Below are 16,965 nucleotides of genomic sequence, written 5' to 3'. Positions count from 1 at the left end.
TTTGCGGTAAACGGACAAGACAGTACACTCTACGTGGACAAAAACGAAAATATTTTTTCGTTTCTATTTATCACGTCGGCTCTTCACTCCATTCAAAAGGTTCGGGAAGCACAACGGAACGCATTGTCTCATCCCCTAAAAATTGCGTCTTTACAAAATGGGCCGTAAATTTGGCGCTGTTTAATTTTCAAGATCAGTCACAAGGTGGCAGTGTGGATTGGACGCGGTGTCTTGTCGGTCACTTTATATTGACTTGAACCAAATCCGAACGTTGCTTTACGCCATATGCATGCTGCAGAAACGGCGGAAAATGTGGTTTTGACTCCTAGCACTTCTAAACAGCGACAACGTGGCAATTCGCTTTGCATGGTATAAATTGCTAAGCTGGTAAGCATGCATTTTTCACATAATGGATTGGTTACACGAAAAGAAGAACCAATGGCACTAATGCCTTCAGCAGCGTCAAATATATTTGAATGGCCTGTAATCGCGCGTTGGCATATACAGAATTTTTATGGCTGCCATTCTGCTGACTTCCCTTTCCTTTTTTAGGGCTAGCCCTTCCGAATAAAACAGTGCCGTCATTCTGCAAGGACGAGCCGTATGAAGGGAACTGCAGTTACTATACAAAAAGGTGGTTTTATAATTATGAAACAAAAGAATGCGAAAAGTTTGAGAGCGATGACTGCGACGACAGAAATGTGAACAACTTTGGAAGTGTATTTGAGTGCCAGAGGGACTGTAGAGGTATGTCGTCGTGTTGTATTTCTTGCACAGTTATGACACGCAGTTTGTAAGTGTCTCTCCCATACAGTTAATTGGCTGTTTTTTGTTATTTTGTTTATTCTTTTCAGACCCACATTATGGCAAATGTTCACAAGTACCTACATATATACTCTGCAATATCAGTAATTGGCGGTCTGCATACTTTTTTAATACGCGAACAAGAAGGTGCCAGTTGATTCCTTACGAAGCTTGTTTTGTAAATGCAACGGTCTTTGAAACTAAGGAGGAGTGCGACAGAGAATGCGCTGGTAAGAAAAAAATACCTTATAGTATTTTTATTACATTTTTATTTTATTTTTAATACATCGATTCTATATTATTAATATACAATCGATGTATTTTCAATACATCGATTGTATGTTCTTTACTAACAAACCGTTAGGTATGTATTTGCTGTGCGAGTCAAAATACCTCCAGCAACGCTTAAATATCGAGTCCTTGCAGTTGTCCCGTATTCAACCTGAAATAATGTTCATCTTGCCTAACCAGAGAACAGCTGCGCGTGTGATGTGTTCAGCAGTATGCAGTCGTGCTACAAAAGCTATGGTTGTACTAGGGCGAACCAGCGACTGGAAAACCAGCGCCTGGAAAGAACCAGTTACTTCGGGCATCATGTTTAGGACCCCTATAGCCGGTGACGCCTTCGACAGGGAGACTGAGACGTTGGACGTTACTCGTTACGATTTTCATTACTCGTCGCACTCGCAAGTGCTCACCCTTGCGGAAAATAAACTACGGCAGCCGCAATAACACTTTCGAAATGCACACGGCGGTTCGTTTCAAACTACGTGAGCCGCAGCGAAAGTCTAGCGTTACGTCAATTCCTATCTCTGCGTGGGATCCGCCAACTTTATCCCGGCCACCAGCTAGTGTCTGCGAGCACCATCGATTGCACACCGGCGGCTTTAAAGCTAAACGATCAAGCCACTTTTTCCAGTGTCTGAGGTTGGGCGGTTCTCGTATACTTTACAGTTTTCGTTAGTGACACGCGAAATGTAAATGGCCTCGGGTAGATCATTGTCCATAGAAAACAGGGATCATTTGGAACATTTACAGAGCCACGATGAGTGTCGAGATCGAACAGAATCAGCACTTTTTTTCCGGCTATGCACCTAGACAACTCGCGTAATGGCATTACCCGGCAGACCTAAATGCTATCAACTACAAGATTTCAGCGTGGAACTGGCTATAATCGCACAGGTAATGTATAGCCTTGGTTGACAGCGACCACACGTTCCAATTGTTAAGCATGGTTTTGTGCTACTCAGCTTAGCACTTAGAACGGTCATACTTCCTTGATGATTATCCGAAAATTCATCTATGTGACGGAGAAACCATTTTAGTACACATTAGTAAAATAAGTAGATCCAGGCAGGATCATATTAGGACAGACCCAGGGTGGGGAAGACGGAGGTGTACTAGTGCTTTTGGAGGGCCTGTGATCGGTGGCGTATTTTACCCCGACATTCATTTGTCCTGCCCTACTGACTGAGCTTTGATATAAAAATACTCTTACGACAAAAACTTCGAGGAAGGCAAAGAAGAGCAGAACAAAAAAATATATACCAGAGAGTCAGATTTGTTTCCTCCCAACCAGCCCTAAGGCCCTTCGCTCGCACATGCTGCTATGATAATTTTAAGATACCGTGCGGAGGCACAAGTCAGAACGAACCACCACGCGAAACGTCGCGATACCGGGCACACCATGAGACCGCGGTTACCTCGAATCTAAGGTGCACTTGCAAAAGCGAACTATGAAACTGTAACGAGAAAAAAAAATTACCAGCGGCTTAGCTCGGCTATTCCAGGATAGACGTAGCGTGATCTAAGGTTCAGCAATCCAATCCAATCCAATCCAATCTAATCCAGTCCAGTCCAGTCCAGTCCAGTCCAGCCCAACCCAGCACAGTCCAGTCAAGTCACTGCTCCTCTCGCATCCGCAGTACGGCTGTCCAGGAGCCACGCGAAACGGCTATTTAGCAGCTCCCGCACTGCGTCAGACTTGGCCCCTCCGCAACGGAGGCGCACAGCTAGGCACGCGGCAGCCCCTATCTTCTGCCGCGGCTATGACGTCAATCCTCGGGAATGCGCAGAGCGGCGAATGTGCAGACCCAATTCTCTACACACCCGTACTCCACTTGGGTTGGATTTCAATCCAACACAGTCCAGCTTAATTCAATCCAATCCAATCCAAATCCAATCCAAGCCAAGCCAAGCCAAGCCAATCCAATCCAATTCAATCCAATCCAAGCCAAACCAAACCAATCCATGCCAAACCAATTCAATCCGATCCGATCCGATCTAAACCAATCCAATGCTCCTCGCGCTTGCGCAGAACGGCCCTTAACGGCCCACGCGAAACTGCTCAACCTTGGCCAGTGTAGCTTACGCTACAAAATGTCACTTTTTATGCCCTGTTGCTAAGGCTGCTCCAGTGAACTCTGGAGAACTGTCTCCAACTTCATACACGTACACCATAATATATTTAGGTGCTTAGATGATTTGTGTTCTATGGTTTCCTCACCCAAAGTTACCTATCCGCTTCATTATGGGGACTTCTTTCAACAACTTTTCGTTACACCTGCAGGAAGGGCAGAGACTGGTCCACGACTGCCATCGGCTCGGCGACTCAAGCTGTTCCAGGGGTAATGGTTATCGAGGGCAATATTTCCTTCAAGAAATGAAGCGAAATAGAACCTTTTGGGGTCGAAGACCCTAAGGTACTATGACCGCACGTAGATATTTGAAAGAATTCATTTAGATACAGTTACACTTGGAAAAGACGTATTTGACAAATAGTCGCAATTTTTTGTTACCTGCAGGTTTACCGTTAAGGATAGCGTGAAGGAAGCAGAAACGAAACCAAAATGCTGGACATAAGTGAAGGTGAACTCACTCTTCAAGGATTCATTTCACCGTGAAAAATTGCGTGATTTGCGCCTGATGCTTTCCTTCGAGTGTAGTCGCTACATGGCACTCGAAAGAAGCAATGTCACATACCCGCCTATTCAAAAACGTAACTGAAGTGTCACTTGTGCCTTCTGACACTTTTTTGTGCCGTAACTGATTTAAAGCTTCTAAACTTCTGCTTGCACTTTCGCCTTTCCGTCTTTTCGCGAACTTGACGCTCTTTCCCGAGCTCAAAATTGTTTAGATGATGCTAGCTAGGATGCTGTACCGAGCGGCGACGTTTTCCTTCCTCGATGACCTAGACGGCATTTAAAGTTCGGAGCCTTTGTAGAAAAGACAAACCGCTTAGTTTTCTGTCAGGTGAACTCACAACCAACGAACCGACACCACAGACAGCAGTGAAAACGCGCGAACACACGCCGACAGGGCGGCCTGGCACCTAACCGACACTGTACGCCCACGTAGAAACGCCGGGTAGTTTGCGGTGCGGCCGAAATTTGATAAATTAGTGCGTTTTTCAGGTGATTTTGCCAAAAAGTGCAAAAACGAATGGCGCATTCGTGTAGCGAATTCGTTACATCAAGGTTAGCCGTTGCAGCGCCTTCATTACATACAAGTCGCAAACAAATGCGCTTCAAGGGGGTGGCAAATGGGGAATTGAAAGATGTCAAATCTACGGATTCGTTATGTAGAGGTTCGTAACTTCGAGGTTGAACTGTATCAGAAAATTCCGAAATTATCCACACCGGTCAACTTTAGGCACATTGCCTCCTCTATCGTCACAAGCCATCAGTGATCATGCAAAGACAAAATCAGTTGAAAAAACAACATCATCGAGGTCTCGTTTGTGTTTGGGCACTTTAATCACGAGCTTCCACAAAAGCCAGGGGCGCTTCCATCCTTACAGCATACAGCCGTGGTTGCACCTGAGGCCCCTGTATATACACTGCACTTTTCGGCCGCCATCCAGCAAAAAAGCGGCCATTAATCAAATCGAAGGGCTTTTGTGGTGACCGAGGAAGATAACCATCGGATATTTATTGCTTTCTCCACTGCCGTCTGCCTGTAGAATGGGGCTCACCGAGGGCCGTGCTTTCAGGTTTAGCGTCAGGTCCGGAACCGGCTCGCTGATCTGCACGATGGCCTTTTCGTCAAATCCCGTTCCCTAGTTTCCGGGGGTATGGATGCATACAGCTCAAAGAATTTGTCGATCAGCGGGGCGCGCGGCAACACCGCTTTCAGAAGGAGACATCTCGTGCGCGCACGCTTGAACGATACGGTAAACTCAAAAGGCACCCCCTTGGGCTCCACAGACACTTAAAACAGACCGGAAGAAAGGGTAACTCGAGGGACAGTGGCATTGCATGATGTACGCCTTAGCCACAAAACCCTCCGAGTGTGCGCACAACCCTCATTGTCATAAGCCACGCATTTTGCCGCATAGGCAGGCCCGTTTGCTTTCTTTGGTCACCGTGTGCCGCAGGAGCTTCAGCTGATACAGGCAAACATCGTCGCTTTCCTTTCGGGCTTTTATCTATAGCAGTCTTCACGCATCTATTTCCGGCGGCCCCTCTTTTTTCGCCGTCATTTACTGCAGACCACTTCTTGCTTCTTTCGACTTTCTTTGACGAGTCACTCTCCTTGCTGAGTCGACCAACTATTCCAAGCATGGCAACACGTCGCCACGCATTGGAGTGCCAGGCAATGCTTGGAATTGGGGAAAATAAAAAGGGACAACACAGGGGGCTAACCCGTGACTTATCCGGCTACCGAGCTGACCCGAGGGGCAACAGCTTTTGGCACAGCGCTACTCCGCCACTATCGTAACTGATGCGCTTCGGTCCCCGTAAGCACCAAGGCATCGGACAGGCATTGACGCATGAATGTTTCTCATAGTGGCACGTTCGAATAACGTGCCCATTTGTTGACGGGCGGCGTTCTAGAAAAAACCGGGAGAAGGCTACCGGCCGGGAAAAATTCGGGGTATGTGTGAGGCTGAATCCCCGTCCGTCCACCCCTCCTGGCTACGCCACTGTTTACAGCGTCTAAAAGCTTTTCCGAAAGTTCTGCAGAATTTAAATATATTTTCTCTAGTCTGCAGCGAGCACTAGTGTACTACTTTAAGTCGTGAACTTTGTCCGTAACTAGTGAGCTATCCAAAATGCTCAGAACGGCAGCCGGGGCACGCCAGACGGTGGCTACAAATGTAGCCTTCATCGTCGATGTTGTATACAGTTGATGACATCAGTTGCTCTGTAGTTTGCCTGAAACCTGCGGCATGAAGCATGAACTGGAAGTTTTAGTGGGTCATTCACACGCAAACTTCGTGAGTGCAACTTATGGCGGGCACGACGCAGTATGGCGGCGGGCGCAGAGCTACGAACGAAGAGAATCCACACATTATAGGGCGCTTTTTTTAACTTCTCGTACAGTTCTCTTACATTTAGGGAGATCAATCGCTTTTCGTGCCCACGTATTACGTCTTTCCTTCAAGGTAGGCACTACGAAACAGTACAGTCCTCCTAAAATATTCTATTGAAGATTTCCCACCTCCGCTGATGAGGCGTGCGCGCCTGTCGCTCCCAATCCTCCAGCAAAGCCGCAACTTGTTGGCAAAAAGAGTATGCCACAAAGAAGCTAATTATAGGCCCATATTTCATAGAACAATGTGAAAGAATTAAAAAGGATTAACAGCACCATTCGTCTGCGGTCATGAGAGGGTTTTTTTAGAAAGCTCGACTGGAAAACATAGGATTAAGGATAAACGGAAAATACCTGAGCCATTTGAGGCTTGCGGACGACATAGTATTGCAGAGTGAGAGTGCAGAACGCCTGTAAACAATGCTTGGGAAACTACAAGCGTGGCCGTGTCGTTAAAGATAAATAAAAATATATCCAAAGTAATTAGGAATAAGCATGCGAAACACGTCATTTCCGCTTAGGAATCAAAACGCTAGAAAAAGTAAAGAATACAAATACTTTCGGCCAGATGGTTAGTGCTGACCCCAATTACGAAAGAGAAATCCAGCGCAGAATAGGCATGGGGTGCGGAGGACTCGGCAAGGACTCCCAAATATTCAAAAGTAAGCTACCTCGCTCACTCAAAACAAAAATCTACAAGCAGTGCACATTGCCGGTTATGATGCATGGAGATGAAACTTGGTGCCTTACTAAGCAACTAGAAAGCAAACGTAGGTCGGCTCAGCGCGCCAAGGAACGGATAACGTTAGGAGTAACTCTGAAGGACAGGAAATGAGCTACCCTAATCAGGGAACAAACTAGAGCAAAAAAAACTCCCATCTCCCCTCGCGGGAACCCCTGTGTAGATGCGACGCGTAGGGGGTTCACGTTGCAGCGTTGGACAGCGGAGGAACGGCGCTGGAACGATGGAGCGGAGCGGCGCAGGCACCGCGTTTTATAGGGCGCATAACGGTGAGGGGACGCGCCGGCGCCAGTGCGTCTGCCGCAGCTATGACGCAACACAATCCAATCCAATCCACTTTAATCCAATCCAATCCAATCCAAATCCAATCCAAGCCAAGCCAAGTCAAGTCAATCCAAGCCAATACAATCGAATTCAATCCAATGCCCCTCACGAGAGAGTGTTCGCTGTCGGAGAGGAGAGGGGGTGAGGGGCGGAGAGCGCAGCTCGCGCGGCGAGCAGAATGGGGGAGTGGCGGACGACGACAACAACGCCGACGACGCCGGATGCAGGGGCAAGGCGAGTGAATGAGATGCAGTCGCATCTAATAATATCTTAGTTTAAGTAAAGAAAATAAAACGGACTTCTGCTGGCCATGTACTGAACGGATTTGTACCTGTAAGACTTTATGACAAAGCGCATACCATCGCAATGAAAAAAACAACCGGTGGACAATTAGGGTAAGAGAGTGGACACCAAGAGATGAATATAGAAGAAGACAACCCATAGTCCGATGGAGGGATGAAATGAGGAAATTAGGGGGTAAACCATGCCCTCGAGCAGCGCATCACCGGAGCAGTTGTACGTCAGTGGGAGAGGCCTTCGTCCGGCAGTAGACCTCAGTAGGCTGCTGCTGATGATGATGCTGATTCGTTTGCGGGCCCGCATAAGGCCTAAAGATGCATGTGGAATCACGTTTACCAAGCCGGCATAATCATTAGAAGCCACCAAACATCCGGTATATGGACCTTCGCTGCTGCCGCGCAGAAACAGTAGTAGCAATAAAGAGAGAGAGAGAGAGAGAGAGAGAGAGAGAGTGAGAAGAGAGAGAAGCTTTAATCACGGTTGAAGGGAGCATATTTGTCCAAGACTCCATTGGTAAGGCGGGCTGTCTTCGCCCTTTCCGCTAGCAAAAGCTGCGTTTCAGGCTTGGGCTGGCCAGCTTACTCTCCGACTGCTCGCGTGAAGGGTTGTGTAAGGGAGGAGGACTTATGACCCCCCTTTTGTGGCCCTAGTGGGCGCTCACTATAAAACTTATGCTTTCGCTTGAGCAAAAAGTACACCTATTAAGCTAGCTGGAATAAATGCATTTTGTACACCCTTTGAAATAAGCCTAAGTATGCATTTTTACATGGAACGCTAGACATCGCGACCAGCACCTGAGCATGATCAATTTTGAACATTTTTGCAAGTTCATTTCTTTACTGCGCTGGACCTACCCGCTTGCCGGCTGCCATATTTTTCTTCCGCACTTACCATGAACAATATAAAAAAAGTATGCACCTGTATTGTCTCTGGAAATGTGGTAAAATGTGGAAATGTGGAAATGTGGTAAAAGTGTGTAAAAATCACCCAGAAACGCCGCTTTGCTTTTCGTCAAAGCCCATTTTCAAACACACATCAATGCTCTGTAGAAAGGATGCGCGCTCCTTTTGCTATCACCTAGAGTTATTTTACTGGGCTCCATAGAATATATTATGTATGGAAAAAAGAATTTCGCAGAGTAGATTTTCGTCACTGCCGCGATATTCAAATTGCCATGAGACACGAAGCCGAAAAACGGGTCGAGAACAACTAGTGTAGGCTAGTGATCAACCATGAATTTCTATTGCAATTAGAGATGGTTGAGAGAACTTTTTGTGATATTTCGCATAGAATGCCACCTTTGTTTCTTGTAGTACACTCTCCAATTAAAGGCAGTTCGTAAAACAAAATTTCTGTGGGTAAAGCAGGTTATTTTCTGTTTGCAATACAACGATCTGATAGCCACGCCTGGCGGCTCTTGTTGAAACTGTCGCTTACAAACGTTTATACATACCTTCTTGAATATTTCTCATTTTGAACTTGTTTACTCGCTATCACGACAACATAAAGTTGAGAATTAGGCCACTCTGATGAGCTCGCCTTCCCACTACTGCTTTCGAAATTCTCCGTTCCCCCTTTTTCTCGTTAAATACACGGGCACTTGCTGAATTACACTCGTGAGGCGAAGTAATACTTTAAAAGCGCAAATTTCTTTTAAATATGGCTCAGCGGTTTTATAGGATTTATGTTTTCGCCCCCTAGGAGCTGTAACAATCGCAAAGAGGCCGCGTTGAAAATGCCTCGAAAGAGCAGCATAGGTGATAGGTAATCCCGCCTCCTAATCATTACCCATAAAACAAACAGCCCGGGAATTCCCTTCTGGATTTGAGCATATTCGTTTTTTCTGTCCTTGAAACCATTATCGTTACTCAGCGCTGCTCAACGCAAACCTGATGTACCTAACTTGGAACTAGTATTCTAGCTGTTTTAATCTACTTTTACAGATTTCGTGGTAAACCCATGTGGCTTGCGTATACTGCACAGTTCCGAAAAGGATTGTTGGCATGGACGGCAATCAATACGCTACGGCTACGATTACACGACGAAAAAGTGTGTGAAATTTACTGCCGCATCATGTGCGCGAAACCCAAACAACTTTCTCACTAGAAACGAATGTTACCAAATGTGTGCAAGTAAGGCTCTCCTCTCTATTTACGATTCCTACCTTGCGAGTAAGAATAATCTAAATATCTCTTCATTCCTGGGATAAGTTGTAAGGTGATCGCGTCTAGCACCAGAATCTCAGCATGTGGCTAAAGCACCAACCATAAACTGACAAGTTATACAGTAGACTCAAGTTAAGATGCACTGGGTTGACCAGGGTATCTCTAAAAGCATGAGTCCGTTTGTTCGGTTTTCCACATCAACAATGCCAAAAAGCTCAGCTTAAGACAAACCGCCTGTCACGTACTTTTCTTTTAAGACCATATTTCCCAGTGCCCGCCACCGCCGACGCTTCGCAGAGCATTCACGCGCCAAAGGGAAACGTTTAGTGAAATACTGGGGATGTGGAAGGGGGTAAGAAAGAAAAATAGCTCTGTGCGGTCATTCATGCATGGTAGGCCGCGTGCCTTCGCAGCCATCCTGGCCAGAGTGATAAGGAACTGCTCCAGGGAGGAGGAAAAGGGGGATGAGCAACTTGCGGTGGCGTGTTGTTTAGGGGTATCGAGGCAAGGCAGTTAGGGCAAACGTTTAGGGTGATGATCGGCATGCCTCACCTCTATGATTGTAGTGCATATCTGTCATACAAGACTAAGGAACTAAAAAGGGAAGTCCTGTACGACAGGCATGACAATCATACCTCATTCGGTGCTATATATATATATATATATATATATATATATATTGTGATGTAGTGCCGGTGGACGAGGAAGAAGAGGAGACCGAGCGCGCAGCTGCAACGGGTGCGTGCAGAAAAATCGAACCAGGCCGGTGATCAGGGGACGCCTGTGACGCGCTGGGCTTGAGAGCGCGGCCCTGTGATCGTTTCGGGGAAGACCCGGAGCGCAACCGCTGCTGTTCCCGAGAGCCGTCCGCCGCTGATCCCGAGAACCCGTGGGCTGGCCGTGCCTGGAGCTGGTGACGCGCTGGGCGAGAGAGCGCGGGTCCGGATTCACCTGGAGGTGGAACCCTCCGCTCACACCCGCTGCTACGCCCTCGAGCCGTGACTCATCGGAAAGGTCGACGATGCCTGCCCGACGTCCCGGGCCTGGTTACGACGGGGCCTAGAACCAGTCATCGAGCCAGCCTCGCCGTGACGTCCTCGTCGACTCCGCACGCTCCGGACTTCAACACCTCGAGGGGCTTGGACAAAACCCCGTAGGACGTTTACTTTCTTTATTGCGGACATTTCCGTTAGCCTCTTCCCTTTTTAACGTTTGAATCTTTCGTCTCGCGTAGTTGCTTTCGTGCCCTAACTTCTGCTTCTTTCATGTCAGGCATAAAGCAACGTTTACTTGCGCACGCACTGGCCACTGACTCGTGACTTTCACGCCAACCCTGGGCCCATTCATTACATATATATATATATATATATATATATATATATATATATATATATATATATAAGAGAAAAGGTTCCTGGCTATGAGGTTAGCTGTACGATAGAGAAGTCAAACTGAAAAACATAACAACATTTATTCTAACGTTTCGACCGGGGGCCGGTCTTTTTCAAAGATATATATATATATATATATATATATATATATATATATATATATATATATATATATATATATATATATATATATATATATATATATATAATTGTTGGGGGTGCAGAAGACCATTACAATAAATCTGATGACCAGTACATTCAACCTAGGGTAGCCTGACAGGAAGATGGGGGGAGGAAGAGAAAAAGGAGGAAGGATACCGCGATACTGCTGGTTTGGACGTGTCATTAAACCAGCGCTGTCCCCACAAAGGGCCCCTTGAGCAATCTTGGTGATGGTTTTGGCGACACCAGGGACCCCTTCCCCAAACATAAGCTGTGACCTACCGTGGTGATGTGTTTGAAGATGAAGGGTAAGAAACCACGAACGGTCGCCGTTGGAGCCCAGGTCAAGCTCTGGTAGACGGGATCCCTGTCTATTTACCAGGCACGGAGCTCCGGGACCTCTCCAGGTCTCAGGGTGAGGCTCACGAAGAAAGTACCCCCGTTGCCCTGCTTTTATACAATGCTATGTGGTATTTTCAGCCGCCCCCCAAACGTGATCGGTCACTGAAGAAGGGCGCACCGATGTATTTTTCCCCCCTTGGCCATCTTTAACATTTCCTGAACCGGATAATTTTTCTCAATTTGTTGTCATTTAATTCCTCAATCCAGCCCAACCTCTTGCATCGCAGTCAGTGAGTTCGTTGCAACATAAGGCATAATTGGAATATGTTACAAGGTTAAAAACAAAGGACTGGTGAGCAGGCCACAAAGCTTGTAGCTCAAACTCGACTGGCTGTTCTTGACATCAGGGTCACACCCCACCGGAGCCTCAACAGCTCCCAGGGTGTGATCTCTGAGCCAGATACGTTGAACAAAACGGATGCGGATCTCCTTGCGGGCTTGAAGGATCAGGGCGTCACAGCCGTGAGGTGCATTACCTGCCATAGAGACGACAAGGAGATTCCCACCAAGCACATAATCTTGACCTTTACCCGTTCAACACTTCCGCAACATATAAATGCCGGCTTCATCCGATGCTCCATCCGTCCCTACATCCCGAACCCACGGCGCTGTGTTAAGTGCCAGTGGTTCGGGCACGGTACAAACTCTTGCCGTGGCCGAACAACCTGCGCAAAATGCGCGGCTTAGGATCATCCTACCGACAACTGTCCATGCAACACCCTCTCTTGTGTGAACTGCAGGGGGCCGCATGCGGCACAGACCCAAAAATGTGAAAAATATTAATTAGAAAAAAGATCATAAACTTCAAGGTCACTGAGAACGTAACCTTTCCAAGGCGAGAAAGAGGTTCGCCTCTTTCCCTCTGGAGAGGTACGCCGACGCAGATCACCTGGGGGCGGAGCAGCGTCTGGTTTCCACAGGGACGCAGTTCAGCGAGTCTCACCTTGTCCCTCCGCCGCCCCCCGCTGGGTTGCTTCAAACAGCCCAACCCGTCACCACGCCGCTATCTGAGGCAGCAGCTATTGTGGTGTTAACCGCCTCCGTGGGTACCGGTGCCGCTCCAGCCCATGCCTCCCCTTACTCCAGTGCGTTGGAGGGTGCGGAGGGGACGGACACCGAGGGCCGCGCATCGGCTCCCACCGCCACCGCACCGCCCAAGCCATCTCTGGCGCCCCCGACGCTCTCGGCGGTGGCGGGTCAAACCAAGGATCCCCGAAGGGGGGTGAAGTCGGGCAGGCCTGGTCCATCGGGCACCCCTTTGACATGTGACGAGGAGATGGATGTCAGGCCGTTCGTGCCAACAACGCAGCGCAAGAAGCGGGGTCAGACTTTCAAGCCAACAGAAAGGCCCAAAAAGCCCAGTCCTAGATTCACAGCCACCATAAACATACACACTCCCGTAGGTCTCACACTAAATAATGGGGAGAGAAAATATATTTCAGGGGAACTGAAGAGGCCTTCTTAAAAATCTTGACGATGTGTACGAGATACTGCACTCCAATCAGCCAAGTGTCATCTGTCTACAAGAAATACATTTAAATTCCAAACATACAAATTTTTTGAACAGTTACCTGATATTTAGGAAGGACAGGGATGGTGGTGGTACATCTTTCGGGGATGTGGCAATCACTGCCCAAAGGTCCTTGGCGTGCGACACTATCCAGTTACAGACCATCCTTGAGGCTGTTGCCATTCGTACCATAATTTTAAATAAGCTAATAGAAGTATGCTCCGTTTGCATCCGTCCGGATTTCCAGCTCTCCAGATCGTATTTCAAAGGCCTTGTAGATCAGCTACCAGCATCTTTTATTATTTTCGGCGACCTCAACGCACATAACTCTCTTTGGGGCTCTGCTCGCACAGATGCCCGAGGTCGCCTTGTCGAAAAATATCTAACATCTAGGGATCATGCCTATTAAATAAAACAAGCCTACATACCATAATATAGGTCACAACACTTATTCACACCTCGACTTGGCTATTGGCTCTGTAGTACTCTAACCATCTTTTGAATGGGATGTTGGCACTAACCCACATGGTAGTGACCACTTCCCAACCACATTAACATACATAGGTAAAGGCCCGAACAGTTCACCTTCCCATAACAGGTTCAATGGAGCTACAGCGAACTGAACTACATTTACAAAAACATTCAAACTACTCCACACATCCATAACATACCTACACATTGAACAAGCCGCCCAACTCCTCACGGCGCACATCCTCGCCGCCGCCAAAAAGTCCATTCCCCAGTCCTCCGATGCCTGTGTAACCCAAGGAGGTCCTGGTGGAATGAGGACTGTAGGCGGGCGCGAGAGGCCCAGAACAAGGCGTGGGGTATCCTTCGCCCGTACCCCACGTCCAGTAACCTTGTATCGCTTAAAAGGGCGAAAGCACTTGGTAAGCGTGTGCGCCGTGAGGTGAAGCGAGCTAGTTGGTGCTTTTTTAATAACATCAATTATTTCATACACGGACACACGCAGGGTATGAACCCGAATAGGAAAACTCAAAGCACAACAAACACACAGCCGACCTCTGTTTTGCACAGCCGGGGATACACTTGAAGACCAGGCTAATACACTTGCAAAGCACTTTGAACACGTGTCCAGCTCTGCCCATTACACGAAAACGTTCATGCATCATAAATTATCTGCAGAAGAAAAGCCGCTGCGCGATAACCACAGGTAAGCTACGTCTCACAACTCACAGTTTACACTTTATGAGCTGAGAGCTGCTCTGAGCACATGTAAGCCTTCATCTCCGGGCGCAGACGACATTACATACGGTATGATACAGCACTTACATACCGACACTCTGAAAACAATGCTACACCTATACAATAAAATATCACTTTCGGGGCCCCTACCAAAGTCTTGGAGAGAAGCCATTGTAGTGGGTTTTATTAAACATCGGAACGACCTGTCTTCACCAGCAAGTTATCGTCCCATCGCCCAGACAAGCTGCCTGTGCAAGCATCTCGAGAAGATTATTACACGAGGCTCGCGCACTTTTTAGACTACAACGGTCTTCTGGGCTGCCATGCCGTCTTCAGAGCGGGCCGATCTACAAACGATCAGCTGGTTGGGTTAGAATCTTACATCAAAGAGGCATTCATCCATAAACAATATCGTATGATGGTATTTTTTGACATTCAGAATTACGACACTGCATGGCGCTACGGTATTCTTAGTGACCTTAAGTGTTTTGGTTTGTCAGGCAACATGTTAAATACGCTTGCAAGCTGAATGTCATAAAGAACCTTCCGTGTGAGAGTGGGCTTTGCACTTTCACGGGTTTATGTCCACGAAAACGGGGTGCCTCAAGGGATAGTCACTTGGTAAGGCACTACCGCCAAGAGTCTCTTATTTTATGTATGTAGACGATGTTCAAATGATCTTTAAATCCTCTTATTTGTCCATATGCGAGTGCCAAGTTCAGCTTCGTGTTGACAAACATGCTGACTGGGCCGACAAGAATGGTTTTAAACTAAATCTAGAAACGCGTACTTGTGTTGTATTTTCAAGGAGGCGTGGGATTCATCCTGAACCTGACATTGAACTTAAAAGTGTTTCCATTCCTCTCAAGAAGGAACAAACTATTTTAGGCGTGGCGCTTGATGAAAAACTGACATTCATTCCACACATAAAACACCTGAAACATAAATGCTTAAAAACACTAATTATACTGAAGGTCACATCGCATTGCTCCTATGGAGCAGACAAAGAAATACTCCTCCGTGTTTTCACCAGTTTTGTTGGCTCACGGTTGGATATAGGTGTATCGTCTAAGGGACCGCTTGTAAAACTGCATTGAAAATGTTAGACCCAGTGCTGCACTTAAGGCAACGTCTGGCATCCGCAGCTTTCCGGACGAGCCCCAGTGAAAGTCTATATGCATAGTGCGGTAAGTGTAGCCTTGAACAGCAGTGGACTTGAATATCCCTGCTGTATGCCATTAGGTGACCTCCATGAAGAATCACTTTGTCATTTTATTATCAACGACAAATCATCCGCTCATTTGTACACAGCACGTCCATCTTCCCCTGCTCCATTCTCCTTGACAGTGAGAGCCTGTACGGAGAGACTAGGAATTTCATTTGCAGAGAGCATGAAGTACTCTATTGCTGACTTCGTCCTGCCTTGAGACAAGTCAGCAATCCATTGTGACATATCCTTTAAGTTCACTGACACGCAAAACGCGAACCAGAAAGATAATAATGCAACATTTTTTTGCAACTGAAAGACTAATACCCGTACACTGGCTTTTACACAAATGCATCCAAGTATTCTTGTGCTCCGTCATGTGCTGCACATAGTCCCCACTTTACCTATTCAAGGACATTAAACATAAACAGTAGCATATTCACAGCAGAAGCGTATGGCATTTTAATGACAGTACGGCACATCACAAAAACCGTAACACAACACTCCATAATCTTCACAGACTCTTTAGTGTAGTTAGAGCTTTACAATCCTTCAAAGAAGCAAGAAATTTTGTTCTCACTGGATCAATTTGTTCTAATTGGATCAATAATGTCTGCCTATACTCCAAACTAAAAGTAATTGTTTGCTGGGTTCCCGGACAGAGCGGCATTCTGGGAAACGAAATTGCAGACAAGAATACTGCTGAAGCTGCTCTCCGGATCACCATCGATGTATACCATGTTCCTTAGCTCGTGCTGAATCCCTTGGTACGAAGGCCTCTTCGTAAATCTTGGCAGTAAACATGGGATACACAAACAGACCACACGCTACAAACTGTAACGCCACGTTTAGGGAAATACATAGCGGAAAGACAAGACGGACACACCGAAGTAGCCTTAGCCAGGCTATGCATAGGCCACATTTACATAACACATTTACATTTGCTAATGATATCTGCATCACGATATCTGCATCTGTATCTGCAGTTTTACGAGCTCGCCTTCAAAAAGCCTTCAATTCAATGGCGGACTTTTTGACAAGACGCGGCCTCGAAATCTCGGCTAGGAAAAGTGCTGCAATAGCTTTCACCAGGCGTGATGCCTCCTGCTATCATCTTTCAGCGGCAGGGGTCCCCATACCCTTGGTGGACTCACACCGATTCCTGGGCGTAACACTTGACAGGTCGATGACGTGATCCCCTCACGTTCGTCTACTGAAGGAGAAACTGGGCTCCTTTGCTCAGGTGTTACCCATGCTGACCAGCGGCTCAGGAGGCTGTTCTGTTGGGCCCCTCCTACGTCTCTACACAGCACTCTGCAAAGGGCTGCTATGACACAGCCTCCCAATACTGGGTCCTCTTTCCAAGACTAACACAAGGCTCTTAGAAAGTATGCAGGCCCGAGCTCTGCGGTTTTTTCTGGGTCTTCCGAAGACAATTT

At 47.1% G+C, this 16,965-nt stretch overlaps 1 long non-coding RNA gene across 1 annotated transcript in view; it reads left to right on the top strand.

Moving 5' to 3' along the window:
* Positions 1 to 545: 545 nt before the first annotated feature.
* The window catches only part of LOC144149636 (uncharacterized), a 43,680-nt gene continuing 27,260 nt past the window's right edge, over positions 546 to 16,965 (top strand). Inside the window, exons 1-3 of the long non-coding RNA XR_013318343.1 lie at positions 546 to 747; positions 855 to 1,034; positions 9,427 to 9,615. This is a non-coding gene — a long non-coding RNA (uncharacterized LOC144149636). The remainder of the gene's footprint in view (positions 748 to 854; positions 1,035 to 9,426; positions 9,616 to 16,965) is intronic.

The sequence above is a fragment of the Haemaphysalis longicornis genome, unplaced genomic scaffold, assembly GCF_048455015.1.
Source record: "Haemaphysalis longicornis isolate Haplotype H1 unplaced genomic scaffold, Haemaphysalis longicornis Haplotype H1 scaffold_8, whole genome shotgun sequence".
NCBI classification, from domain to species: Eukaryota; Metazoa; Arthropoda; class Arachnida; order Ixodida; family Ixodidae; genus Haemaphysalis; species Haemaphysalis longicornis.
Note: the sequence above shows the minus strand (reverse complement) of the source record. Positions and strands in the feature narration are given on the sequence as shown.